At 48.7% G+C, this 26936-nt stretch overlaps 1 protein-coding gene across 8 annotated transcripts in view; it reads left to right on the plus strand.

Annotated features, from left to right (window-relative positions):
* The window catches only part of DIDO1 (death inducer-obliterator 1), a 197489-nt gene that overhangs the window by 37496 nt on the left and 133057 nt on the right, over positions 1-26936 (plus strand). For 3 of the 8 annotated variants that reach the window (XM_063959269.1, XM_063959271.1, XM_063959272.1), the window contains exon 2: positions 26715-26903. The exons of 1 other annotated variant lie outside the window; for it this stretch is intronic. The gene's annotated coding sequence lies outside the window, so the exon portion shown is untranslated. The remainder of the gene's footprint in view (positions 1-26714; positions 26904-26936) is intronic. 4 more of the 8 variants (XM_063959273.1, XM_063959275.1, XM_063959274.1 and 1 more) reach the window with 2 other exon arrangements.

Genomic DNA, 26936 nt, shown 5'->3' on the forward strand with positions numbered 1-26936 from the left:
AATTGAATATGTACCAGGCACTTAGCCCACGAACTTAATTCCTGCCTAACAATTGAACCTCCCCCTCTAAAAGGCGGTGATTTAATTTTTTTGTTTTCGTGTGTGGTGATAGTGGGCGCACAGTGAAGCAATTAAATGGTAAGGGCCCCCATTAATTGTTGCGACCAAAAGCACAGTTTAGCCGCGTAAAGTACTGGTTAGGGTACCCAAACCATAGACTCTTCACACGTTTCTGCGCGTCATCTGAGGATGCTGTGAGCAGAAATGCTGGCGCTTGTGGCACTCTTACCTGATTAGAGCAACAATTAAATTGCCCTGTTGAGCACCCATTAATTGGCGCATTCTAAAAAAAAAAATGTATTAACCATATTAATGGTTAATAAAACCAGGATATTTGTTACTACAAGGTATTAAGTCTGTCACCTGGTTCCCACTGCATGTGGCAGATTGGACAGACCATTCTAGATTTTTTTTTTTTTTTTTTTTTTATAGATTATGTGGAAGTGCATCTATCACCTACACACAATGGCTCTTTTGTGTGTCTATAGGCAGAATGTTGACATGACATAATGCCGACAAACACATTTTTGCACAATTTCCAGGTTAGACTGTGGTTAGGAACTTAGACCTCACCAATGCAAAATTGCATGGTTGATGTTATGGACGTTATGGCAATGTCAATGTTGTGAATATCCACTACACCCCTTGTGTGGCCTATGCAAAATTGCTTATCCGTTCACTAGTTGCTGGTGATATTGCTGAGAGATGAGGCACTTTTGGGGGGAATGTATTTGTTTTTCTCCCTAGATGGAGCCCAACGGAGCAATGCATTTCAGCATGCAGTCTCCTGAGGTGGCGAGCTGAAATGTGCGAGAACTCAGTGGTTTGTGAGGTTGAGCGTCATAACCAGGACTTTAAACAGGTTTATTTGCTATTCACGGCTAAAACCGGTCTATTTGGGTGCATTAAAAGTGATGGTCTGCCCAATCGGAGCAACAATTGAATTACTTTAGCACCAACTTAAATATTTGAATAGTTTCCTTTTGTGCTACACACCTCCGTGTTCTTGCTTGTTCCTTGTGTCTTGATTGATTATTGAGACCAGCCACAAAACGATTGCCTCCACAATGTATGGGCAATAGATATACTTATATTCTACATGACCTTCACACTTTTCCATGCAAGCAAGGCAATTGTGTGAATGGTCCAACAGTATTGCTACATGGGACAAAAATTCCTTTAAAGCCCTCTCCTGCATCACATACCTTGTACTACACTTCCCTTGTGACTACTTCACATTTACTATTTGCTGGTAGAAAAGTGATAAGAGGCACAGTTTTGCTAATTCTACATGGAATGTTTAAATACCAGTATACATTAGGCAATAGATCATTCTGAAGTGGATAGGAGTGGTGTAGTGGCCATATCACTCAACGGGGGGGAATCAATTGGTTTTTTTTTACCCTGCCCGCCATTAGATGGCCATTGGAGCAATTCAGTTGTTGCTCTGTTCTGGCGCGCAGCTGAAATGTGCAAAATGGGACCCGTTTGGCCACCCAAACAGCACTTTTCACTTTGCGCATACAGCACTTTGGTTGGGTTTAGCTTTTTTAAACGGGTAAACCTGGTGTGGGTGAGCGAGCTGAAAAAACAAAACAAAAAACAAAACTGAATAGCGCCCCGTGATCTCCTGTCACTTTAGATAGGAAAACAGGCGCTAAAGGGTGCTTAAAACCTTTTCATTCCTGCTGTGTGTACCCACGATTGCACACTTCTGGCCATCTGCACATCAAATAGGCAAACCCTTCTGTCGACAGCATGCAGGTTAATGCGGCAAGTAACGATATATATTGCGCAGTATGTCACTAGATTTTGCGGGGTGTACAATATATTGTTGCATTGGTTCTATGGTCAGTTGGTACATGCATCGTCCTGATGTGTACCCATCCTTAGTTTGGTGTTGCTGAATGTAGATATTGGGTTTACAGTATGTTGTGGTGAATTCCAGTGTTAAGGTGCTGTAATTTGTTTGGATAAAATCTGCACTTCCAAGTTTTATGTAAATAGCACATTATTGCTCTTGTGGCGCCAAAATAGACAGGGTTTATCCGCGTATAGTGGCTAAAGTCCTGGTTAGGGTGCCCAAACCACAGACTTTTCGCATATTTCTTTGCGCCACCTCAGGAGACTGTGAGTAGAAATGTGCTCCCACACGACGACAGTTGCGCCCGAATGGGGCAACAATTGAGTTGCGCCATCTAGAGGCAGCAGCGGAGATGATTTAATTGCCTCCATTGCATTCACGTTCTATGTTGAAATAATCTAACTCTGGCGTAAACATTCTCTATCGCACTAACTTAAATGTCCTATATAACATACGGCTCAATGCTTGGTGAACAGAACATTAAAGAATTAGTTTTTTTTTTTTTTTTTTAAATAAAGTGTTTTTATTTCGAAGGAGAGTAGTTTGCATACAGACATTGCATAACAGGAACACATTAAACACGTAATGACATGTCCTCATCGGGGAACAGCATTCACTTTCGACTTATTTTCAACTATGTCATTTGCTCATAGGCGCATAGGAATGTACAGTTATATACCATTATTTTGCATAATCCGTACACTCTAGTATTCATGAAATCACATTATACTTTGTTTTGTTCCCCCCCCTCAAATATAACACTTACGGACAACCTGTCCGAGTAAAACCCTTTAAAAAAGAAGAAAACAATCAGAAACCAAACACAGAGAACCCCAGAGATAAAAAAATAAAAAAACAAAGACAAAAAACATTATGGGAAGAGGACGCATTGGGGGATACTAGCACTCTAAATCCTACCCTGTCCAGCTGGGCACAGAGCCACCCTCTCATTCACAACCCATTGGGTGAGAGGGAAGCCTATGACCCTAGAAAGATCATAACTTGGCAAATCCAGGACCTATTAGTAACCCTGTCGCCTTTAAGTTGTAGTGTCTGGGAGGGAGTCTATGGATTCCAGCCATGGAGACCAAATTCTTTCAAATTTAGCGGAGGCATTATGTTTCATATAAATGTATCGTTCCTTAAAAACAGTGTCGTTTATTAGTGCCTTAAGAGCGGGGAGTGTAGGACCCTTAGGGGCCATCCATAGCCTCGCAATGCTCACCTTCGCCATTGCACATATGTTGCGAGCATATAGGCCCTCTGGACCAAACACAAAGTCAGAGCCACCCATTCCCAGGATGCAAAATTGCGGAGTAAGCATGGCCTCGTCCACCCCTGTGTTCCCCAGAATCGATCCGACCCCCGCCCAGAAAGCCTGCAACATCGGACAATCCCAAATGAGGTGCCAAAAAGTACCTGCAGTCATCCCACACTTAGGGCAGTCACTCACACGACCCGTCCCGAATTTGGCCAGTCTGGCCGGGGTCATATATATTCTATGCAAAAGGAAGTATTGTATCTGTTGATACCTGATGGATTTGGTAACCGTGCACGGAGTTTCCAAAGCAAGGGCCCAGTTCTCTTCATCTATGGGGCCCAGGTCCTGCTCCCATTTGACACGGAGACGTGTCAAAGGATCTATATGGAGTTTGGCGAGTAGATAACCATAAGCATGGGAAATCATCTTAACTCGACCCAGCATACTTACAAAGGTCTTAATGGGAAATGGTATAATTTTAGGGGGGGAATTGGTGAATTGGGACTGCAAGGCATGTCTGAGCTGGAGGTATCTAAAAAAATAGGAGTTAGGCAAATTAAACTCATCTTTCTCTAACGTCCTAAGTGGATGCTGGGGACTCCGTAAGGACCATGGGGAATAGCGGCTCCGCAGGAGACTGGGCACAAAAGTAAAAGCTTTAGGACTACCTGGTGTGCACTGGCTCCTCCCCCTATGACCCTCCTCCAAGCCTCAGTTAGATTTTTGTGCCCGAACGAGAAGGGTGCACACTAGGTGGCTCTCCTGAGCTGCTTAGTGAAAAGTTTAGTTTTAGGTTTTTTATTTTCAGTGAGACCTGCTGGCAACAGGCTCACTGCATCGAGGGACTAAGGGGAGAAGAAGCGAACTCACCTGCGTGCAGAGTGGATTGGGCTTCTTAGGCTACTGGACATTAGCTCCAGAGGGACGATCACAGGCCCAGCCATGGATGGGTCCCAGAGCCGCGCCGCCGGCCCCCTTACAGAGCCAGAAGACAGAAGAGGTCCGGAAAATCGGCGGCAGAAGACGTCCTGTCTTCAACAAGGTAGCGCACAGCACTGCAGCTGTGCGCCATTGCTCTCAGCACACTTCACACTCCGGTCACTGAGGGTGCAGGGCGCTGGGGGGGGGGCGCCCTGAGACGCAATAAAACACCTTGGATGGCAAAAAATGCATCACATATAGCTCCTGGGCTATATGGATGAATTTAACCCCTGCCAAAATACATAGAAAAACGGGAGATAGGCTCCGCCCCCTTATCGGCGGCCTTATCTCCTCAGCACACTGGCGCCATTTTCCCTCACAGCTCCGTTGGAGGGAAGCTCCCTGGCTCTCCCCTGCAGTCACTACACTACAGAAAGGGTTAAAAAAGAGAGGGGGGCCACTAATTACGCGCAGTATAAAAGATACAGCAGCTAATAAAGGGAAAAACACTTATATAAGGTTATCCCTGTGTATATATATAGCGCTCTGGTGTGTGCTGGCAAACTCTCCCTCTGTCTCCCCAAAGGGCTTGTGGGGTCCTGTCCTCTATCAGAGCATTCCCTGTGTGTGCGCTGTATGTCGGTACGTTTGTGTCGACATGTATGAGGAGAAAAATGATGTGGAGACGGAGCAGATTGCCTGTAATAGTGATGTCACCCCCTAGGGGGTCGACACCTGAGTGGATGAACTGTTGGAAGGAATTATGTAACAGTGTCGGCTCTGTATAAAAGACAGTGGTTGACATGAGACAGCCGGCTACTCAGCTTGTGCCTGTCCAGACGTCTCATAGGCCGTCAGGGGCTCTAAAGCGCCCGTTACCTCAGATGGCAGTTATAGACGCCGACACGGATACTGACTCCAGTGTCGACGGTGAAGAGACAAATGTGACTTCCAGTAGGGCCACACGTTACATGATTGAGGCAATGAAAAATGTTTTACACATTTCTGATAATACGAGTACCACCAAAAAATAAGAATTTACTTACCGATAATTCTATTTCTCGGAGTCCGTAGTGGATGCTGGGGTTCCTGAAAGGACCATGGGGAATAGCGGCTCCGCAGGAGACAGGGCACAAAAAGTAAAGCTTTAGGATCAGGTGGTGTGCACTGGCTCCTCCCCCTATGACCCTCCTCCAAGCCTCAGTTAGGTACTGTGCCCGGACGAGCGTACACAATAAGGAAGGATTTATGAATCCCGGGTAAGACTCATACCAGCCACACCAATCACACTGTACAACCTGTGATCTGAACCCAGTTAACAGTATGATAACAGCGGAGCCTCTGAAAGGATGGCTCACAACAATAATAACCCGATTTTTGTAACTATGTACAAGTAATGCAGATAATCCGCACTTGGGATGGGCGCCCAGCATCCACTACGGACTCCGAGAAATAGAATTATCGGTAAGTAAATTCTTATTTTCTCTATCGTCCTAGTGGATGCTGGGGTTCCTGAAAGGACCATGGGGATTATACCAAAGCTCCCAAACGGGCGGGAGAGTGCGGATGACTCTGCAGCACCGAATGAGAGAACTCCAGGTCCTCCTTAGCCAGGTTATCAAATTTGTAGGATTTTACAAACGTGTTTGCCCCTGACTAAATAGCCGCTCGGCAAAGTTGTAAAGCCGAGACCCCTCGGGCAGCCGCCCAAGATGAGCCCACCTTCCTTGTGGAATGGGCATTTACATATTTTGGCTGTGGCAGGCCTGCCACAGAATGTGCAAGCTGAATTGTATTACACATCCAACTAGCAAAAGTCTGCTTAAAAGCAAGAGCACCCAGTTTGTTGGGTGCATACAGGATAACAGCAAGTCAGTTTTCCTGACTCCAGCCGTCCTGGAACCTATATTTTCAGGGCCCTGACCACATCTAGCAACTTGGAGTCCTCCAAGTCCCTAGTAGGCGCAAGACACCACAATAAGCTGGTTCAGGTGAAACACTGACACCACCTTAGGGAGAGAACTGGGGACGAGTCCGCAGCTCTGCCCTGTCCGAATGGACAAACAGATATGGGCTTTTTTGAGAAAAAAACCACCAATTTGACACTCGCCTGGTCCAGGCCAGGTCCAAGAGCATGTTCACTTTTCATGTGAGATGCTTCAAATCCACAGATTTGACTGGTTTTAAACCAATGTGTTTTGAGGAATCCCAGAACTACGTTGAGATCCCACAGTGCCACTGGAGGCACAAAAGGGGGTTGTATATGCAATACTCCCTTGACAAACTTCTGGACTTCAGGAACTGAAGCCAATTCTTTCTGGAAGAAAAATCGACAGGGCCGAAATTTGAACCTTAATGGACCCCAATTTGAGGCCCATAGACACTCCTGTTTGCAAGAAATGCAGGAATCGACCGAGTTGAAATTTCTTCGTGGGGCCTTCCTGGCCTCACACCACGCAACATATTTTCGCCACATGTGGTGATAATGTTGTGCGGTCACCTCCTTTCTGGCTTTGACCAGGGTAGGAATGACCTCTTCCTGAATGCCTTTTCCCTTAGGATCCGGCGTTCCACCGCCATGCCGTCAAACGCAGCTGCGGTAAGTCTTGGAACAGACATGGTACTTGCTGAAACAAGTCCCTTCTTAGCGGCAGAGGCCATAAGTCCTCTGTGAGCATCTCTTGAAGTTCCGGGTACCAAGTCCTTCTTGGCCAATCCGGAGCCATGAGTATAGTTCTTACTCCTCTACGTCTTATAATTCTCAGTACCTTAGGTATGAAAAGCAGAGGATGGAACACATACACCGACTGGTACACCCACGGTGTTACCAGAACGTCCACAGCTATTGCCTGAGGGTCTCTTAACCTGGCGCAATACCTGTCCCGTTTTTTGTTCAGACGGGACGCCATCATGTCCACCTTTGGTAATTCCCAACGGTTTACAATTATGTGGAAAACTTCCCCATGAAGTTCCCACTCTGCCGGGTGGAGGTCGTGCCTACTGAGGAAGTCTGCTTCCCAGTTTCCATTCCCGGAATGAAACACTGCTGACAGTGCTATCACATGATTTTCCGCCCAGCGAAAAGTCCTTGCAGTTTTTGCCACTGCCCTCCTGCTTCTTGTGCCGCCCTGTCTATTTACGTGGGCGACTGCCGTGATGTTTTATCCCACTGGATCAATACCGGCTGACCTTGAAGCAGAGGTCTTGCTAAGCTTAGAGCATTATAAATTTACCCTTAGCTATATTTATGTGGAGAAAAATCTCCAGACTTGATCACACTCCCTGGAAATTTTTTCCTTGTGTGACTGCTCCCCAGCCTCTCGGGCTGGCCTCCGTGGTCACCAACATCCAAAACTGAATGCCGAATCTGCGGCCCTCTAGAAGATGAGCACTCTGTAACCACCACAGGAGAGACACCCTTGTCCTTGGATATAGGGTTATCCGCTGATGCATCTGAAGATGCGATCCGGACCATTTGTCCAGCAGATCCCACTGAAAAGTTCTTGCATGAAATCTGCCGACTGGAATTGCTTCGAAGGAAGTCACCATTTTTTTACCATGGCCCTTGTGCAATGATGCACTGATTTTAGGAGGTTCCTGACTAGCTCGGATAACTCCCTGGCTTTCTCTTCCGGGAGAAACACCTTTTTCTGGACTGTGTCCAGAATCATCCCTAAGCACAGGAGACTTGTTGTCGGGATCAGCTGCGATTTTGGAATATTTAGAATCCACCCCTGCTGTTGTAACAGTATCCGAGATAGTGCTACTCCGACCTCCAACTGTTCCCTGGACTTTGCCCTTATCAGGAGATCGTCCAAGTAAGGGATAATTAAGACGCCTTTTCTTCGAAGAAGAACCATCATTTCGGCCATTACCTTGGTAAAGACCCGGGGTGCCGTAGACAATCCAAACGGCAGCGTCTGAAACTGATAGTGACAGTTCTGTACCACGAACCTGAGGTACCCTTAGTGATAAGGGCAAATTTGGAACATGGAGGTAAGCATCCCTGATGTCTCGGGACACCAGATAGTCCCCTTCTTCCCGGTTCGTTATCACTGCTCTGAGTGACTCCATCTTGATTTGAACCTTTGTAAGTGTTCAAATTTTTTTAGATTTAGAATAGGTCTCACCTAGCCTTCTGGCTTCAGTACCACAATATAGGCCCTCATTCCGAGTTGTTCGCTCGGAGATTTTCATCGCATCGCAGTGAGAATTCTCTTAGTGCGCATGCGCAATGTTCGCACTGCGACTGCGCCAAGTAACTTTACTATGATGAAAGTAAGTTTACTCACGGCATTTTCATCGCTCCGACGTTCGCATTGTGATTGACAGGAAATGGGTGTTACTGGGCGGATGCACGGCGTTTTAGGGGCGTGTGGCTGGAAACGCTACCGTTTCCGGAAAAAACGCAGGAGTGGCCGGAGAAACGGTGGGAGTGCCTGGGCGAACGCTGGGTGTGTTTATGACGTCAGCCAGGAACGAAAAGCACTGAACTGATCGCACAGGCAGAGTAAGTCTGAAGCTACTCAGAAACTGCTAACTCGTTTGTAATCGCAATATTGCGCGTACGTCGGTCGCAATTTTAAGATGCTAAGATTCACTCCCAGTAGGCGGCGGCTTAGCGTGTGTAACTCTGCTACATTCGCCTTGCGAGCGAACAACTCGGAATGAGGGCCCTAGTGTGGAATAATACCCCTTTTCTTGTTGTAGGAGGGGTAATTTAATTATCACCTGCTGGGAATACAGCTCGTGAATTTTTTCCCATACTGCCTCCTTGTCGGAGGGAGACCTTGGTAAAGCAGACTTCAGGAGCCTGCGCAGGGGAAACGTCTCGACATTCCAAACTGTACCCCTGGGATACTACTTGTAGGATCCAGGGGTCCTGTACGGTCTCAGCGTCATGCTGAGAGCTTGTCAGAAGCGGTGGAACGCTTCTGTTCCTGGGAATGGGCTGCCTGCTGCAGTCTTCTTCCCTTTCCTCTATCCCTGGGCAGATATGACTCTTATAGGGACGAAAGGACTGAAGCTGAAAAGACGGTGTCTTTTTCTGCAGAGATGTGACTTAGGGTAAAAACGGTGGATTTTCCAGCAGTTGCCGTGGCCACCAGGTCCGATGGACCGACCCCAAATAACTCCTCTTCCTTTATACGGCAATACACCTTTGTGCCGTTTGGAATCTGCATCACCTGACCACTGTCGTGTCCATAAACATCTTCTGGCAGATATGGACATCGCACTTACTCTTGATGCCAGAGTGCAAATATCCCTCTGTGCATCTCGCATATATAGAAATACATCCTTTAAATGCTCTATATTTTTAGTCAGGGAATCCGACCAAGCCACCCCAGCTCTGCACATCCAGGCTGAGGCGATCGCTGGTCGCAGTATAACACCAGTATGTGTGTGTATATACTTTTTATGATATTTTTCCAGCCTCCTGTCAGCTGGCTCCTTGAGGACGGCCCTATCTATAGACGGTACCGCCACTTGTTCTGATAAGCGTGTGAGCGCCTTATCCACCCTAAGGGGTGTTTCCCAACGCGCCCTAACTTCTGGCGGGAAAGGGTATACCGCCCATATTTTCTATCGGGGGGAACCCACGCATCATCACACACTTCATTTAATTTATCTGATTCAGGAAAAACTACGGTAGTTTTTTCACATCCCACATAATACCCTCTTTTGTGGTACTTGTAGTATCAGAAATATGTAACACCTCCTTCATTGCCCTTAACGTGTGGCCCTAATAAGGAAATACGTTTGTTTATTCACCGTCGACACTGGATTCAGTGTCCCTGTCTGTGTCTGTGTCGACCGACTAAAGTAAACGGGCGTTTTAAAACCCCTGACGGTGTTTTTGAGACGTCTGGACCGGTACTAATTGTTTGTCGGCCGTCTCATGTCGTCAACCGACCTTGGCGCGTGTTGACATTATCACGTAATTCCCTAAATAAGCCATCCATTCCGGTGTCGACTCCCTAGAGAGTGACATCACCATTACAGGCAATTGCTCCGCCTCCTCACCAACATCGTCCTCATACATGTCGACACACACGTACCGACACACAGCACACACACAGGGAATGCTCTGATAGAGGACAGGACCCACTAGCCCTTTGGAGAGACAGAGGGAGAGTCTGCCAGCACACACCAAAAACGCTATAATTATATAGGGACAACCTTATATAAGTGTTTTCCCTTATAGCATCTTTTTTATATATTTCTAACGCCAAATTAGTGCCCCCCCTCTCTGTTTTAACCCTGTTTCTGTAGTGCAGTGCAGGGGAGAGCCTGGGAGCCTTCCCTCCAGCCTTTCTGTGAGGGAAAATGGCGCTGTGTGCTGAGGAGATAGGCCTCGCCCCTTTTTCGGCGGCCTCGTCTCCCGCTCTTAACGGATTCTGGCAGGGGTTAAATATCTCCATATAGCCCCCGGAGGCTATATGTGAGGTATTTTTAGCCAAAAAAGGTTTTCATTTGCCTCCCAGGGCGCCCCCCTCCCAGCGCCCTGCACCCTCAGTGACTGCCGTGTGAAGTGTGCTGAGAGGAAAATGGCGCACAGCTGCAGTGCTGTGCGCTACCTTAAGAAGACTGAGGAGTCTTCTGCCGCCGATTCTGGACCTCTTCTCGTTTCAGCATCTGCAAGGGGGCCGGCGGCGAGGCTCCGGTGACCATCCAGGCTGTACCTGTGATCGTCCCTCTGGAGCTAATGTCCAGTAGCCAAGAAGCCAATCCATCCTGCACGCAGGTGAGTTCACTTCTTCTCCCCTAAGTCCCTCGTTGCAGTGATCCTGTTGCCAGCAGGACTCACTGTAAAATAAAAAACCTAAGCTAAACTTTTCTAAGCAGCTCTTTAGGAGAGCCACCTAGATTGCACCCTTCTCGGCCGGGCACAAAAATCTAACTGAGGCTTGGAGGAGGGTCATAGGGGGAGGAGCCAGTGCACACCACCTGATCCTAAAGCTTTACTTTTTGTGCCCTGTCTCCTGCGGAGACGCTATTCCCCATGGTCCTTTCAGGAACCCCAGCATCCACTAGGACGATAGAGAAAATAAGAATTTACTTACCGATAATTCTATTTCTCGGAGTCCGTAGTGGATGCTGGGCGCCCATCCCAAGTGCGGATTATCTGCATTACTTGTACATAGTTACAAAAATCGGGTTATTATTGTTGTGAGCCATCTTTTCAGAGGCTCCGCTGTTATCATACTGTTAACTGGGTTCAGATCACAGGTTGTACAGTGTGATTGGTGTGGCTGGTATGAGTCTTACCCGGGATTCATAAATCCTTCCTTATTGTGTACGCTCGTCCGGGCACAGTACCTAACTGAGGCTTGGAGGAGGGTCATAGGGGGAGGAGCCAGTGCACACCACCTGATCCTAAAGCTTTACTTTTTGTGCCCTGTCTCCTGCGGAGCCGCTATTCTGATAATACGAGTACCACCAAAAAGGGGTATTATGTTCGGTGAGGAAAAACTACCTGTAGTTTTCCTGAATCTGAGAAATTAAATGAGGTGTGTGATGATGCGTGGTTTTCCCCCGATAACAACTGATAATTTCTAAAATGTTATTGGCATTATATCCTTTCCCGCCAGAGGTTAGGGTGCGTTGGGAAACACCCCCTAGGGTGGATAAAGCGCTCACACGCTTGTAAGAACAAGGGCTCTACCCTCTCCTGAGATGGCCGCCCTTAAGGATCCTGCTGATAGAAAGCAGGAGGGCATCCTAAAAGGTATTTACACACATACTGGTGTTATACTGCGACCAGCAATCGCCTCAGCCTGGATGTGCAGTGCTGGGTTGGCGTGGTCGGATTCCCTGACTGAAAATATTGATACCCTAGATAGGGACAGTATATTATTGCCTATAGAGCATTTAAAAGATGCATTTCTATATATGCGTGATGCACAGCGGAATATTTGCCGACTGGCATCAAGTCTAAGTGCGTTGTCCATTTCTACCAGTAGAGGGTTATGGACACGACAGTGGTCAGGTGATGCGGATTCCAAACGGCATTTGGAAGTATTGCCTTATTAAGGGGAGGAGTTATTTGGGGTCGGTCTTTCAGACCTGGTGGCCACGGCAACAGCTGGGAAATCCACGTTTGTACCCCAGGTCGCCTCTCAACATGAGAAGACGCCGTATTATCAGGTGCAGTCTTTTCGTGGGCAAGCGGGCAAAAGGTTCCTCATTTCTGCCCCGTGACAGAGGGAGAGGAAAAAGGCTGCAGAAATCAGCCAGTTCCCAGGAACAGAAACCCTCTCCCGCCTCTGCCAAGCCCTCAGTATGACGCTGGGGCTTTACAAGCAGAATCAGGCACGGTGGGGGCCCGTCTCAATGAATTTCAGCGCGCAGTGGGCTCACTCGCAAGTAGACCCCTGGATCCTTCAGGTGATATCTCGGGGGTACAAATTGGAATACGAGACGTCTCCCCCTCGCCGTTTCCTAAAGTCGGCTTTACCGATGTCTCCTTCTGACAGGGAGACAGTTTTGGAAGCCATTCACAAGCTGTATTCCCAGCAGGTGATAATCATAGGTACCCCTCCTGCAACAGGGAACGGGGTATTATTCCACACTGTTGTGGTACCGAAGCCGGACGGCTCGGTGAGACAGATTCTAAATCTAAAATCTTTGAACACTTACATACAGAGGTTCAAATTCAAGATTGAGTCACTCAGAGCAGTGATTGCGAACCTGGAAGAAGAGGACTACATGATGTCTCGGGACATCAAGGATGCTTACCTTCATGTCCAAATTTACCCTTCTCACCAAGGGTACCTCAGGTTTATGGTACAGAACTGTCACTATCAGTTTCAGACGCTGCCGTATGGATGGTCCACGGCACCCCGGGTCTTTACCAAGGTAATGGCCGAAATGATGATACTCCTTCGAAGGAAGGGAATTTTAGTTATCCCTTACTTGGACGATTCCCTGATAAGGGTAAGATCCAGGGAACAGTTGGAGGTCGGTGTAGCACTATCTCGGGTAGTGTTGCGGCAGCACGATTGAATTCTCTATATTCCAAAATCGCAGCTGATTCCGACGACTCGTCTTCTGTTCTTAGGGATGATCCTGGACACAGTTCAGAAAAAGGTGTTTCTCCCGGAGGAGAAAGTCAGGGAGTTATCCGAGCTAGTCGGGAACCTCCTATAACCGAGCCAAGTCTCAGTACATCAATGAGATGGTTCTGGGAAAAATGGTGGCTTCCTATGAAGCAATCCCATGCGGCAGATTCCACGCAAGAACTTTCCAGTGGGACCTGCTGGACAAATGGTCCGGGTCGCATCTTCAGATGCATCAGCGGATAACCCTGTCACCAAGCACAAGGGTGTCTCTCCTGTGGTGGTTGCAGAGTGCTCATCTTCTAGAGGGCCGCACATTCAGGACTGGGTCCTGGTGACCACGGATGCCAGCCTGCGAGGCTGGGGAGCAGTCACACAGGGAAGGAATTTCCAGAGCTTATGGTCAAGCCTGGAGACATCACTTCACATAAATATCCTGAAGCTAAGGGCCATGTACAATGCTCTAAGCTCAGCAAGACCTCTGCTTCAAGGTCACCCGGAGTTGATCCATTCGGACAACATCACGGCAGTCACCCACGTAAACAGACAGGGTGACACAAGAAGCAGAAGGGCAATGGCAGAAGCTGCAAGGATTCTTCGCTGGGCGGAAAATCATGTGATAGCACTGTCAGCAGTATTCATTCCGGGAGTGGACGACCTCCACCCGGGAGAGTGGGGACTTCACCCAGAAGTCTTCCACATGTTTATAAAACTCGACAAGTATTGCGCCAGGTCAAGGGACCCTCAGGCAATAGCTGTAGACGCTCTGGTAACACAGTGGGTGTACCAGTCAGTGTATGTGTTCCCTCCTCTGCCTCTCATAACCAAGGTACTGATAATTATAAGATGGAAGGAGTAAGCACTATATTCGTGGCTCCGGATTGGCCAAGAAGGACTTGGTAACCGGAACTTCAAGAGATGCTCACGGAGGATCCGTGGCCTCTACCTCTAAGAAGGGACCTGCTCCAGCAAGGACCCTGTCTGTTCCAAGACTTACCGCGGCTGCGTTTAACGGCAGGGCGGTTGAACGCCTGATCCTGAAGGAAAAAGGCATTCCGGATGAAGTCATCCCTATCCTGATCAAAGCCAGGAAAGATATAACCGCAAAACATTATCACCGCATTTGGCGAAAATATGTTGCGTGGTGCGAGGCCAGTAAGGCCCCGACGGAGGAATTTTCAACTAGGTCGATTCCTAAATTTCCTGCAAACAGGAGTGTCTATGGGCCTGAAATGGAGGTCCATTAAGGTTCAAATTTCGGCCCTGTCAATTTTCTTCCAAAAAGAACTAGCTTCAGTCCCTGAAGTTCAGACGTTTGTGAAAGGGGTACTGTATATACAGCCTCCTTTTGTGCCTCCAGTGGCACCTTGGGATCTAAATGTAGTTTTTGGGTTCCAAAAGTCACATTGGTTTGAACCACTTAAATATGTGGAGTTAAAATATCTCACATGGAAAGTAGTCATGCTGTTGGCCCTGGCCTGGGCCAGGTGCGTGTCAGAATTGGCGGCTTTATCCTGTAAAAGCCCTCATCTGATTTTCCATTCGGACAGGGCGGAATTGAGGACTTGTCCTCAGTTTCTCCCTATGGTGGTTTTCAGCGTTTCACCTGAATCAACCTATTGTGGTGCCTGCGGCTACTAGGGACTTGGAGGACTCCAAGTTGCTGGACGTTGTCAGAGCCCTGGAAATATAGGTTTCCAGGACGGCTGGAGTCGGAAAAATCTGACTCGCTGTTTATCCTGTATGCACCCAACAAGCTGGGTGCTCCTGCTTCTAAGCAGACTATTGCTCGTTGGATTTGTAGTACAATTCAGCTTGCACATTCTGTGGCAGGCCTGCCACAGCCAAAATCTGTAAAAGCCCATTCCACAAGGAAGGTGGGCTCATCTTGGGCGGCTGCCCGAGGGGTCTCGGCTTTACAACTTTGCCGAGCAGCTACTTGGTCAGGAGCAAATACGTTTGTAAAATTCTACAAATTTGATACCCTGGCTGAGGAGTACCTGGAGTTCTCTCATTTGGTGCTGCAGAGTCATCCGCACTCTCCCACCCGTTTGGGAGCTTTGGTATAATCCCCATGGTCCTTACGGAGTCCCCAGCATCCACTTAGGACGTTAGAGAAAATAAGAATTTACTTACCGATAATTCTATTTCTCGTAGTCCGTAGTGGATGCTGGGCGCCCATCCCAAGTGCGGATTGTCTGCAATACTGGTACATAGTTATTGTTACCAAAAAAATCGGGTTATTATTGTTGTGAGCCATCTTTTCAGAGGCTCCTCTGTTATCATGCTGTTAACTGGGTTCAGATCACAGGTTGTACGGTATGATTGGTGTGGCTGGTATGAGTCTTACCCGGGATTCAAAATCCTTCCTTATTGTGTACGCTCGTCCGGGCACAGTATCCTAACTGAGGCTTGGAGGAGGGTCATAGGGGGAGGAGCCAGTGCACACCAGGTAGTCCTAAAGCTTTTACTTTTGTGCCCAGTCTCCTGCGGAGCCGCTATTCCCCATGGTCCTTACGGAGTCCCCAGCATCCACTACGGACTACGAGAAATAGAATTATCGGTAAGTAAATTCTTATTTTTAGTTGTTGGAAGGATTTGAGCGTATTATCCGTATAAAGGTGATTTATGGAAATCACTGATTTAGGGGCCCAAACTTCCCTTCCCTCGAGCGCATACAGTTCAGGGAGCCATTTAGAATACCAGAGGGGGGTGTCCGGGTCCAATCCATCAAATTTCAAAAGAATTTTTAGTGCCTGCCACACCTTCATGGCTTTGTATATAAGAGGAGGGAGGAACCGGGCCAAGGTCCCACTCAGCAACACCTGCAGGGCGGATAAGTCGGGGAAGTAGCATTGGACAAATACCCAGTGTAGAGAAGTGACGCCAGTATCCTGCACCCATGCACTAATATGAGACAGCTGAGCGGCGTAGTAGTACATCTGAAAGTTTGGCAAGGCCAGACCTCCGTCGCTGCGCAGCCTGGTGAGAGTGTTCAGTTGTATTCTAGGACGTTTGCTAGCCCATATTAAAGAAGACAGGACACTATTCAATTTTCTAAAGAAGGATGGATGAATATATACAGGGGATTGCAGAACCACATATAAAATCTTAGGTAGTATTATCATTTTTACGAGGCTGACCCTGCCAGATACAGTCAATGGAAGCTTACACCAAGTCTTGGATTTACGAGTAATTTGTTGCATGATCGGATCAAGGTTCAAAGGTGTAAAGTCAGAGGGGTCATTGGTTACCTGAATCCCAAGATATTTAAATTTCGCCGTCCAACATAGCGGTAGGGAGATTTTAGGAGCAGCAGGAAGGGGGGGGTCGTAATCAAAGGCATAATAGAGGACTTAGACCAGTTAATATGAAGGCCTGAATATACACCGAACTCCTCAATCAATTGCAACACTGTAGGCATAGACCTGCTGTAATCCTGCAGAGACAACAGCATGTCATCAGCGTAAATGGCAATCCTATCCTCACGAGGGCCGGTATGAATGCCCACCACGCCTGGGTGGGACCTTATTAGACATGCCAAGGGTTCGATGGCCAGGGCAAACAAGGTTGGGGACAGAGGACATCCCTGCCTGGTCCCGCGAGACAGGCGGAACGAGGGAGAGATATAGCCATTCACTGAGATCCTGGCAGTCGGGTGCTGATAAAGCAATTTAATCCATTTTATAAAATTAGGCCCGAAACCCATAGCGGTCATGACCTCCCATAGATAGGACCACTCGATACTGTCAAATGCCTTGGCGGCATCCAGCGAGACCACTACCGAGTCAGAGGGGATTTGTAAAATGGTATATAATCTACGTAGGTTAATAGAAGTGGACATCCCTGGCATAAAGCCGGTCTGGTCGGAGTGGATAATGGAAGTAATTACGGTGTTGAGTTGTACTGCTAAAATCTTTGCCAGGATCTTAGCGTCAGTGGGAATCAATGATATCGGTCTGTAGGATTCTGGGGATCTAGGGTCTTTTCCGGGCTTCGGGATAACTATAATAATCGCCTCCGCCATAGAGGGGGGAAGGTGATAATTAACAAAAATATCAGAATACAGGGCGTGAAGCCTAGGACCGAAGAAATCAATATGGGTCTTGTATACCTCTGAGGGGATGCCGTCATAGCCCGGTGCCTTACCGCTGGGAGACAAGCCAATAGCCGCCGTTACCTCTTCCAGAGTTAAGGGTGCCTCCAGCATCTCAGAGGCCTCCGGGGGGAGTGTGGGTAGGGGAATATTACTTAAGTAAGCGGAGAGGTCTGATGTCGAGTCTACCAGTTGTGAACTGTAGACCTCAGCATAGTAGGAGCGGAATAGCTGCGCAATTTCCGGCGTGGTGTTCACAAGGGCGCCATTGCTACCGGTCATCTGAGCAATTGTAGAACCTGGGCGGTCACTGTGCACCAATCGAGCCAACAGGCCACCTGGCCTATCGCCCTGCATGTAAATATTAGTAGCCTGAAATAGAAGCGAGCGCGAGTTTTTATCAGACAGATGAGCCACCCATGCCGACTGGGCCGCCAGCCAGCGTACCTTCAGCGCAGGGGTGCCATCCACCAAGTATCTAGATTCCAAATCCCTGGCGTCACTCTCAAGGGCTCGCTCTCTCTCCCTGCAGGACATTTTGAGGGCAGAAATACGTCTAATATACGTTCCCCTTAGGAATGCCTTAAATGAATCCCAAACCACTGTTCCGGGGGCCGAGCCTACATTGTCAGTAAAGTATCCCTCCCACTGAGTCACCTGGTCAGAGCAGTCACCTATTTGCAGCAGCCAGGAAGGATGCAGTTTCCAGTAAGATTGACCTCTCTGGCTCACCATAGCGAGAGTCAACATCATAGGGGAGTGATCAGATATACCCCGGGCCTCGTACTGGACGTCAACCACCCTAGGGAGAAGAACGGGGGAGAGTAGGGTCAGATCGATCCTGGAGAACGAACCATGCGTGCCAGAGAAGCATGAAAACTGTCTAGTCGTAGGGTGCCGAGCTCTCCACACAACCACCCACTGCAAATTATTCAGAAAATCAGCAAATTTAGTAGGACTAGAGCGGACCCCAGCAGCCTGCGGAGAGCGCCATCTGTCTAAAGCTAAATTCATGACATTGTTAAAGTCACCCAAGCAAATTACCGGGGTGTCCGGAGAGGAGGCTATGAATGAACCGGCTTGCTGTAGTACATCGTACGAGAATGGTGGGGGGGGGGGGATATAAACCGCCAGTATGTAGTAGGGTTGGGAACTTAGTCTACATTCAAGGAACACAAATCGACCGTGTTTGTCAGTCTTGACCGATACCAGCTCAAATTGGCCCGATTTCTTTATCAGGATTGACACACCCCTGGAGGAAGAGGAGTGAGAAGCGTGATAGGCCCAGCCCACCCAGGGTCTTCTAAGTGACAGTAACCTATTCCCCTCCAAGTGAGTCTCGCAGAGACATGCAACATCCGGGCCATATTTCCGAAGTGTAGTTAATACTAAGGAACGCTTTATCTTATTATTTAAACCTCGAAGATTCCATGTCAGAAATTTCAAATTAGCCATAGATCTGGTAATATTCTATGTAGTAACCTAAAGATACAGTCCAGCGAATATTCCTGGAAATTGTTAGTGAGGGTAATAACAATGCTATACTACTCAATCCCTGATTCTTAATCGACAGTATCCAATGCATCAGACATACTTCCCACATCAAAATGAATGTACTCCAAAACAAATTTAAGCATGAGAAAAATAACAAACTATAGAAAGAAAAAAACTTGTGTAAGGCACAGCAACAAGCTGTTCGCTGAACTCTCCCCCCCTCCCCGTATACCACCCCTAACTTCGGCATACTTAAATCCCAAACTACCGTTTCTATCTCTCAAGGGCTAAATACTAAACAAAACCCTTAACCAAAGTCAAGCGATCAAGAGAAAGAAAAGAAAAGTCCTGAGCCACCAACGCCAAGGGGGTGCTCCCTGGACAATGGGTAGATGCCTCTGGTGGTCCCAACCGATCATTAGACAGTGCAGGGCCTCAATCCGGGGCCATCTGGCGCGCTCCCGGTGCACATCTGTCCAGCCATTGGGCCGCCTCTCTAGGGGAATTGAAGAATTTGGTTTCCCCGTCCGCTACCACCCGGAGTCGGGAGGGGAATAGCATAGAGTAGGAGAGGTTCAGGTCTCTGAGGCGCCTCTTGATAGGCATAAACTGGTCTCGATCCTTCTGGACTTCCGCGGCAAAATCAGGAAAAGCAAACACGGTAACCCCGTTCCTGGTAAGGGGGCCTTTTGTGCGTCCCAACCGGAGGACCGAGTCACGGTCCTTATAATGCAGAAATTTGGCGATGAAGGTGCGCGGAGGGGCGCCAGGAGGTAGAGGACGAGATGGTATCCGGTGTGCACGCTCCACCGTAAACTGTGCCGTGAAGGATTCAGCGCCGTATAGTTCCTTAAGCCATGACTCCAGGAAGACCTCAGGCTGGGAGCCCTCCTCCTTCTCCTGCAGGCCCACAAATCGCACATTATTTCTACGCAGCCGACCCTCTATGTCTAGTAATTTGGATTGAAGGGATGTTACTTGCTGGGTTACCGTGGAAATAGATTGTTTCATAGGACCGCACATATCCTCCAGATTCGAGACACGGGTTTCTGCCTCTCCCACTCTCTCTCGTATGCGCTGGACGTCCTGCCGAAGCAGTGAGAGATCACACTGCACTTTCTCCATCTTATCTGAAAGACGCTGTTCCGATCCAGCTATTGCCTCCAGCACTTGTTGAAGAGATGGAGCTGCGGGTGTGTTAGGGGATTCAGCAGCTGTTGCAGATGGGGAGTAGGAGTGGGACGGAGAGGCCCCCTGCGAAGCGGCCTGCGAGGCCCGTTGGTTTAGTGGGTTAGGTTGTCTGGCAAATTTCTCCAGCTTCGCCGCAGCCGTGCGCTGGCCGTCCCGAACCATGACGGACAATAGGTAGTAACAGACACTCCGTTATAATCTCAGGTCAAAAGCGTAGAAGGAGACTTCAGCAATGAGTGAATTTTAGGGTTGTAATAAGCAGAAACGCATCCGCAGCTGGTCTCCAAAGTAGTAGGCAAATGTAAAAGAAAGTACTGGCAGCGTCCCAGAGTATAGGTGAGAGCAGGAGCGATGCAGTTATTTAGTATGTAAAATAAGACAGCAACTGAAGTCAAAGTGTAATTTGATCCCAGGAGGTAGAAGTCACTCACCAGTTACATATCAGGCAGCCTTTAAGTGAGAGTGTTCCCTCTATGACTGGAAGCAGCAGTCCAGAGCAGTGGGGCCGTACATGCAGCTATCCACGAAATGGCCGCCACACACAGTGCCCTTTTCTTCCCTCCAGGATTTGCTGGGTACGTTCCGAAGGGTCAGGGCTCCGATCTGCAGCCCACAAGTAGGAGGGTGACCAGCCGTCGTCCCCACACTGCCCCGCAGCGTCCAGCAGCGACAGCGGCCCGTCTCTGAGGCCCCGTGCACAGCGCGGCCGGGAATCTCCAAAATTGAGGCCGGGGATCCGGAGGAGGTATAGGCCGCAAATCCGGAAGTATGTCTCCTCGGCCGTACAGACCCCGGGGAGAGCGGGGAAATCGCCTGCCGGTGCCCTGCAGCGTAGGGAAGAAAAGCAGGGTATTCAGGCACACCAAAGGGGCCAGGATATTACAGGAGGATGTTTAATCCAGGGAGCTCCCGGGATCTGCTTCCTACTCCTGTGCTGCCGTGGCCACGCCCCCCAAAGAATTAGTTTTTTAACGCAGATATAGTTTTGCATAATCTTGTCAACCATTAAGACTAATTATTGCACTATTTCTCTAGCATCCATAAGGGATATTGGGGAGACTTAGTACGATGGGGTATAGACGGGGTCCAAAGGAGCCGGTGCACTTTAAATTTCTCCAACTGGGTGTGCTGGCTCCTCCCCTCTATGCCCCTCCCACAGGCAGTTTAGAAAAAAGTGCCCACAGGAGAGGATGCACACTCTGAAGCTCCAGAGTTTACTTCAGTTTCTTTTCAATCTTTATTTTCGGTATGCTGTTTGGGCAACGGCATACCTGCACCGTGGGAGTTGGGGGGAAGTCACCGGCCTTGCGAGGTGTCAGAGCTGCTTCCCCGCTGCAGAACCACCGTCCTGAGATGTTATTGCACAGCGGGGCACTGTTCCTTGGCGGTCACAATCGCAGCACGCCGCATCCCCAGCAATAGCCTGATGGTGACATCAGTGGTGAGTTCCAACCGGAGGCTCCGCTAGGGGGGTCCCCCGGTTCATGGTGCGGCAGAACGTGAGCGCGGCATACGGGACCCTCCTGGGGGGACGACCCACTATAGCACCCCTGTGTACACTGGCATCGGTGGGTAAAACTAGCACTTGTGTTATGTTTTTTACTCATGGGGAGACTTGCCAGTATAAATATAGATGAAACTCCGGCGCCATTATAGGGTGCGGAGCTACCTCAGAGCAGGACCAGCGGCATTTTGGCACCTTCCTCTGCTTACAGCTGCAGCAGCAGGCACACACAGCTCCTCCAGACACTCAGGAAAACTGAGCCGCTATTGTACACCAATCTGTGTCCTGAACAGGACAAAAACTTCAGTGTTTCACTGTGATAAAACTGCTTGCAGCCTCACTGGGGCTGTTTAGTTTGAGTGTGCTGGTCTCTCTCTCTCCCTCTCATATACAGTAAGGGCATGCTTGCTATCATATTACTTGTCTGTACGTATGTAAGTGTAAACATGGTAAAACACCAGTTATGCAGTGTACAGTATGTCCCACCAGATTCTCCCCTCCTACGTCTGGTTCAATATCATGTGAACAGTGTAGTCGGTTATAACAGCTCAGTGAGGGGGTTGGGGGGGTCAAGAGCCTTCCTGGCTCAGCTCACTGCTAATGCTCCAAAAAACTCAACAATTGCAGCAGGCTGTTGCAGACCTGGCTGCAAGGGCTGACCAGCCCCCCCCCCCCCCCCTCTCTAATTCAGGAACACAAAAATGTGGATTGCCTGCTTTACTGTCAGTATCAGATGAGGAAATACTGGAGGAGGGGGAGGAATTGGAACCTATTACTGGGGATTCCCCTACTACACAGGGTATTGAACCCCTCATTTTGACTATACGGGACGTGTTAAAGCTCCCTTTAGAGGACGCTGCATCACAGCAGTCGTTTTTCTTCACGCAGAGCAAGTCCAATGTCACTTTCCCTGATTCTGCAGAGTTAGATGACCTATTTAAGCTAGCCTGGAAAAACCCAGATAAAAAATACCAAGTGTCAAAACGATTTTTACACACTTTCCCATTTGCTTCTGAACGCAGGAAATTTTGGGAAGAACCCCCGGCTGTGGGTGTTTGTCTCTCGCCTATCCAAGAAGTCGGTGCTGCCGGCCCTGGGCTCCTTCACCATGAAGGACTCTGGGGATAGGAAGATAGAGACTACACTGAAGTCTATCTACACAGCAGTGGGTGTGTCTCAAAGACCGGTCATTGCAGGTTGCTGGACGTCTCATGCTACTCAGATTCAGGAGGGCCTCTTGGGGGATATTCCCGGGCCTCTTGGGGGATATTCCCGTGGCCACTACAGTGACTCACCTGAAGCACATTCAGGACACCGCACGGGTCCTGTGTGACTCTCTCAAGGAGATAAGCAATATTAATGCCAGGACCACTGCTATGGTAGTGTAGGTGCGCAGGGGTTTGTTGTTGCGTCAGTGGATAGTGGATGCAGAATCCAAGTGCAGTGTCGAGGATCTTCCCTTTTCGGGGAAATGGCTCTTCGGGGTAGAATTGGATACGTGGATTTCTAAAGTTACTGCTGGGAAATCCACGTTTTTTCCTTCTGGGGCCCTGCCGACTAGGCGTTCCTACCCGGGGCCGTCTACCCAGTCATTTTGGTCTAACTGGTTTAGATCTAGGGCCAGAGTTCCTCCAATGCAGCTAGAGGCACCAGAGGTAAGACAAGAAAACCAGCGATCGCCAGTTCTCAGGAGCACACCAGTACTGCTTCCACTAAGGCCTCAGCATGGCGGTGCCCACCCACCCTGAGGCGATCTCGAGGTGGGAGCTCGGCAGTGTCACTGCAGCCGCATTTGAGAAAGATCCTGCCAGGATATCTGGGTCAAGGACCTCATTTCTCAGGGCTACAAGCTGGAGTTCGACAGTGCTCCTTCCAAACGATTTTTCAGATCAAACTTAACCAGCTTTGGAGGATACGCGTGTTACGCTGCAACAGGCCATCCTAAAATTGGTGCAATTCCAAGTGATTGTTCCAGTGCTGCTGCAACAACAGTGACAGGGTTACTACTCTATCCTGTTCATAGTACCAAAACCGGACAGTTCGGTACGACCCGTTTTGAATCTAAAATCCTTGAACCCTTACTTAAAGGTTTTCAAGTTCAAGATGGAATCATTGCGAGCAGTGATTGCGGGCCTGGAAGAACGGGAGTTCATGGTCTCCATGGATATCAAAGACGCCTATCCCCATATCCCGATTTGGCCACCTCATCAGGCTTACCGGAGGTTTGCCCTGTTGAACGATCGCTACCAGTTCCAGGCATTACCCTTCGGCCTGTCCACAGCTCAGAGGGTGTTCACGAAGGTGATGGCGGAGAGGATGTTCCAACTCCGGGTCCAGGGGGTCAATGTTGTCCCTTACCAGGGAGTTTTTATTGCTCCATATAGACCGTGCTACCAACTCCAGTCACACCACGGGTGGTTCCTCAATTTACAGAAGTCCCACCTGTAGCCCGCTCAGAGGCTCCTGTTCCTGGGAATGTTGCTGGATACTGTGGCCCAAAAGGTGTTCCTCTCAGAGGACAAGGCAAGAACACTTCAGGAGATGGTCCCAATGGTTCTCCGACCTAGTCGGGTATCCATCCATCTTTGCATAAGATTGTTGGGGAAAATAGTTGACTCGTACGAGGCGCTCCAGTATGGAACGTTTCATGCCAGGACTTTTCAATTGGATCTCCTGAGCAAGTCTTCAGATGCACCGGATAATTCGGCTGTCACCTCAGGCCAGGATTTCTCTCCTGTGGTGGCTGCAGTTCTCCAAAATACTGGATGGCCAAAGTTTCAGGATTGGATCCTCTTTATGACGGATGCGAGTCAGGATGGGGAGCTGTCACCTAGGAGGCTCAGTTCCAGGGCAGGTGGTCAGCCCAGGAAGCGCTCCTTCCGATCAACATTCTGGAACTTCGGGCGATCTGCAATGTTCTGCTTCAGGCCTCTCCTCTGCTCAGGGAATCACGCGATCCAGGTACAGTTGGACAACGCCACGTCAGTGGAGTACATCCATCGTCCAGGAAGGACAAAAAGCAGGGCCTGCATGCGAGAGGTGTCAAGGAGACTCCTCTGGGTAGAAAGAAATGCAAGAGCACTGTCTGCAATCTTCATTCCGGGAGTGGACAACTGGGAAACGGACTTCCTGAGTAGTCACGATCTCCACCCGGGAGAATGGGGGCTTCACCATCAGGTGTTTCAGCAGATCATCGACCGGTGGGGTTGCCCACAAATAGAAATGATGGCTTCTTGTCTCAACAAGAAGCTTCGTTGGTAGTGCTCACGAACCGGGGACCCACAGGCGAGGGCAGTAGATGCTCTGACATTGCCGTGGCCTTACCGGCTGGTCTACCTGTTTCCTCCAATTCCATTGCTCCCAAGGGTGCTGAAGTGAATTGGGAATCAAAGGGTCCTGGCAATTCTGATTGCCCCGGATTGGCCTCAGAGGGCTTGGTACGCGAGTCTTCTGGACATGTCCATCGAAGACACTTGTCCATTGAGAAGAAATCTTCTTCAACAAGGACCATTCGTCTACCAGGACATACGGTGGCTTCGTTTAATGGCATGATGAAGGTTCAGCGGAACATCCTAGCTCACAAGGGCAATCCAAAAAGGTTATTGCTACCATGGTTCAAGCCAGAAAACCTGTGACATCAAACACTATCATCATTTCTGGAGGAGATATGCCTCTTGGTGCGAGGAACGCACGTATCCGCCTGCGGAGTTCCTCTTGGGACGTTTCCTGCAGGCTGGTGTGGATAAGGGCTTGCGTCTGGGTTCCATTTAAGGTCCAGATTTCAGCGCTCTCAATTTTCTTCCAGAAGAAATTAGCAGTATTGCCAGAAGTTTAGACCTTCTTGCAAGGGGTGTTTCACATTCAACCTCCTTTTGTGCCACCCACGGAACCCTGGGATTTGACTGTAATGTTGCAATTTCTACAGTCCTCCTGGTTTGAACCTCTGATGACTGTAGAAGACAAGTACCTCACGTGGAAGACGGTGATGTTATTGGCCCCCGCTTCTGCTAGGCGTGTCTCAGAATCGGTTCCTTATCGTGTAAAATCCCTTACTTGGTCTTTTACGAGAACAGAGCGGAGCTCAGGACTAGGCAGAAGTTCCTGACGAAGGTTGTCTCTGTGTTCCACTTAACCTGCTGTGGTTCCATCATGTTCTGGCACTTCTGCTCCTCCGGAGACATTGGAAGCTGTGCGAGCCTTGAAGATCGATGTTAAGAGAGTGGCTCGGATCAGAAAGACTGATTCCTTGTTCATACTGTATGATGCGCAGAAAAAGGATTGCCCTGCTTCAAAGCAGTCGATTGCTCATTGGCTTAGGCTTACTATCCATCAGGCCTATGTGTCGGCAGCCTTACCTGTTCCTAGGTCTTTCAAGGCCCACTCTCTGCAAGATCAGTGGGCTCTACCTGGGGTGCTGCCCGTGGAGTCTTGGCCTTGCAACTTTGCTGAGCTGCTACCTGGGCGGGGAAGAACACTTTTTTGTAAAGTTCTACAGGTTTGATACCCTGGCCAAAGAGGATTCCCAGTTTGGGCAGGCGCTGCTGCAAACGTCTCCGCACATTCCTGCCCGTTCTGGAAGCTTTGGGACGTCCCCATCGTACTAAGTCTCCCCAATATCCCTTATGGATGCTAGAGAAAATCGGATTTTAATGACCTACCGATAAATCCTTTTCTCGTAGTCCATAAGGGATTTTGGGTGCCCGCCTCAGTGCATTGACTTTTCTGCAGGTTCTCCTTTCTATGGTTACCTGTTCAGCTGTTGCTGTTTTGTTACCAGTCATTGCTGGTCGTTTTATATTCGTGGTGTGCTGGTGCGTAAAACTCGCCACTCATTGCTGTTTGTTCCTTCTCTCAAGTATGTCCTTTCTCCTTCAGGCACTATTTTACCTGTAACTGCCTGTGGGAGGGGGCATAGAGGGGAGGAGCCAGCACACCCAGTTGAAGAAATTTAAAGTGCACCGGCTCCTTTGGACCCGTCTATACCCCATCGTACGAAGTCTCCCCAATATCCCTTATGGACTACGAGAAAAGGATCTGTAGGTAATTTAAAATCCTATTTTTTTTTCTTGTATTTATGGATGAGCACCTGCGTGTGTGAAGTTTAACAAAACATTTTTTATTTTTTTTTTTTTATTTTTTTTTTGCTGTAACATAATTTATATCCAATTTGAAAGTTGGATTTTAACCATTATTAATATTCATCTCCATTTTCTGTATGGTCCATCATGCACAGCAGATAAGTTGAGCTTTTGTCTTTCTTTTAGGGTCACACCCTTAGGGGGTGGAGAAAACTGAGTAGAACTGTGTGGTGAAAGAAAGGCATGTGTATTTCCTAAGTTGTCCTCCACATCTGCATGTGAGTGTTGAGCCAAGAGCCCGCTGTGACCCCTCCAGTATTACCTTTCATTTATATCTGCAGGATGGATCAAGACTAACATCTCCCTGAAACCTAGGTAAAGCACATTACTCTCTCTCATCCGTCCATG

This window comes from Pseudophryne corroboree, chromosome 3, assembly GCF_028390025.1.
Source record: "Pseudophryne corroboree isolate aPseCor3 chromosome 3, aPseCor3.hap2, whole genome shotgun sequence".
Lineage (NCBI taxonomy): Eukaryota > Metazoa > Chordata > Amphibia > Anura > Myobatrachidae > Pseudophryne > Pseudophryne corroboree.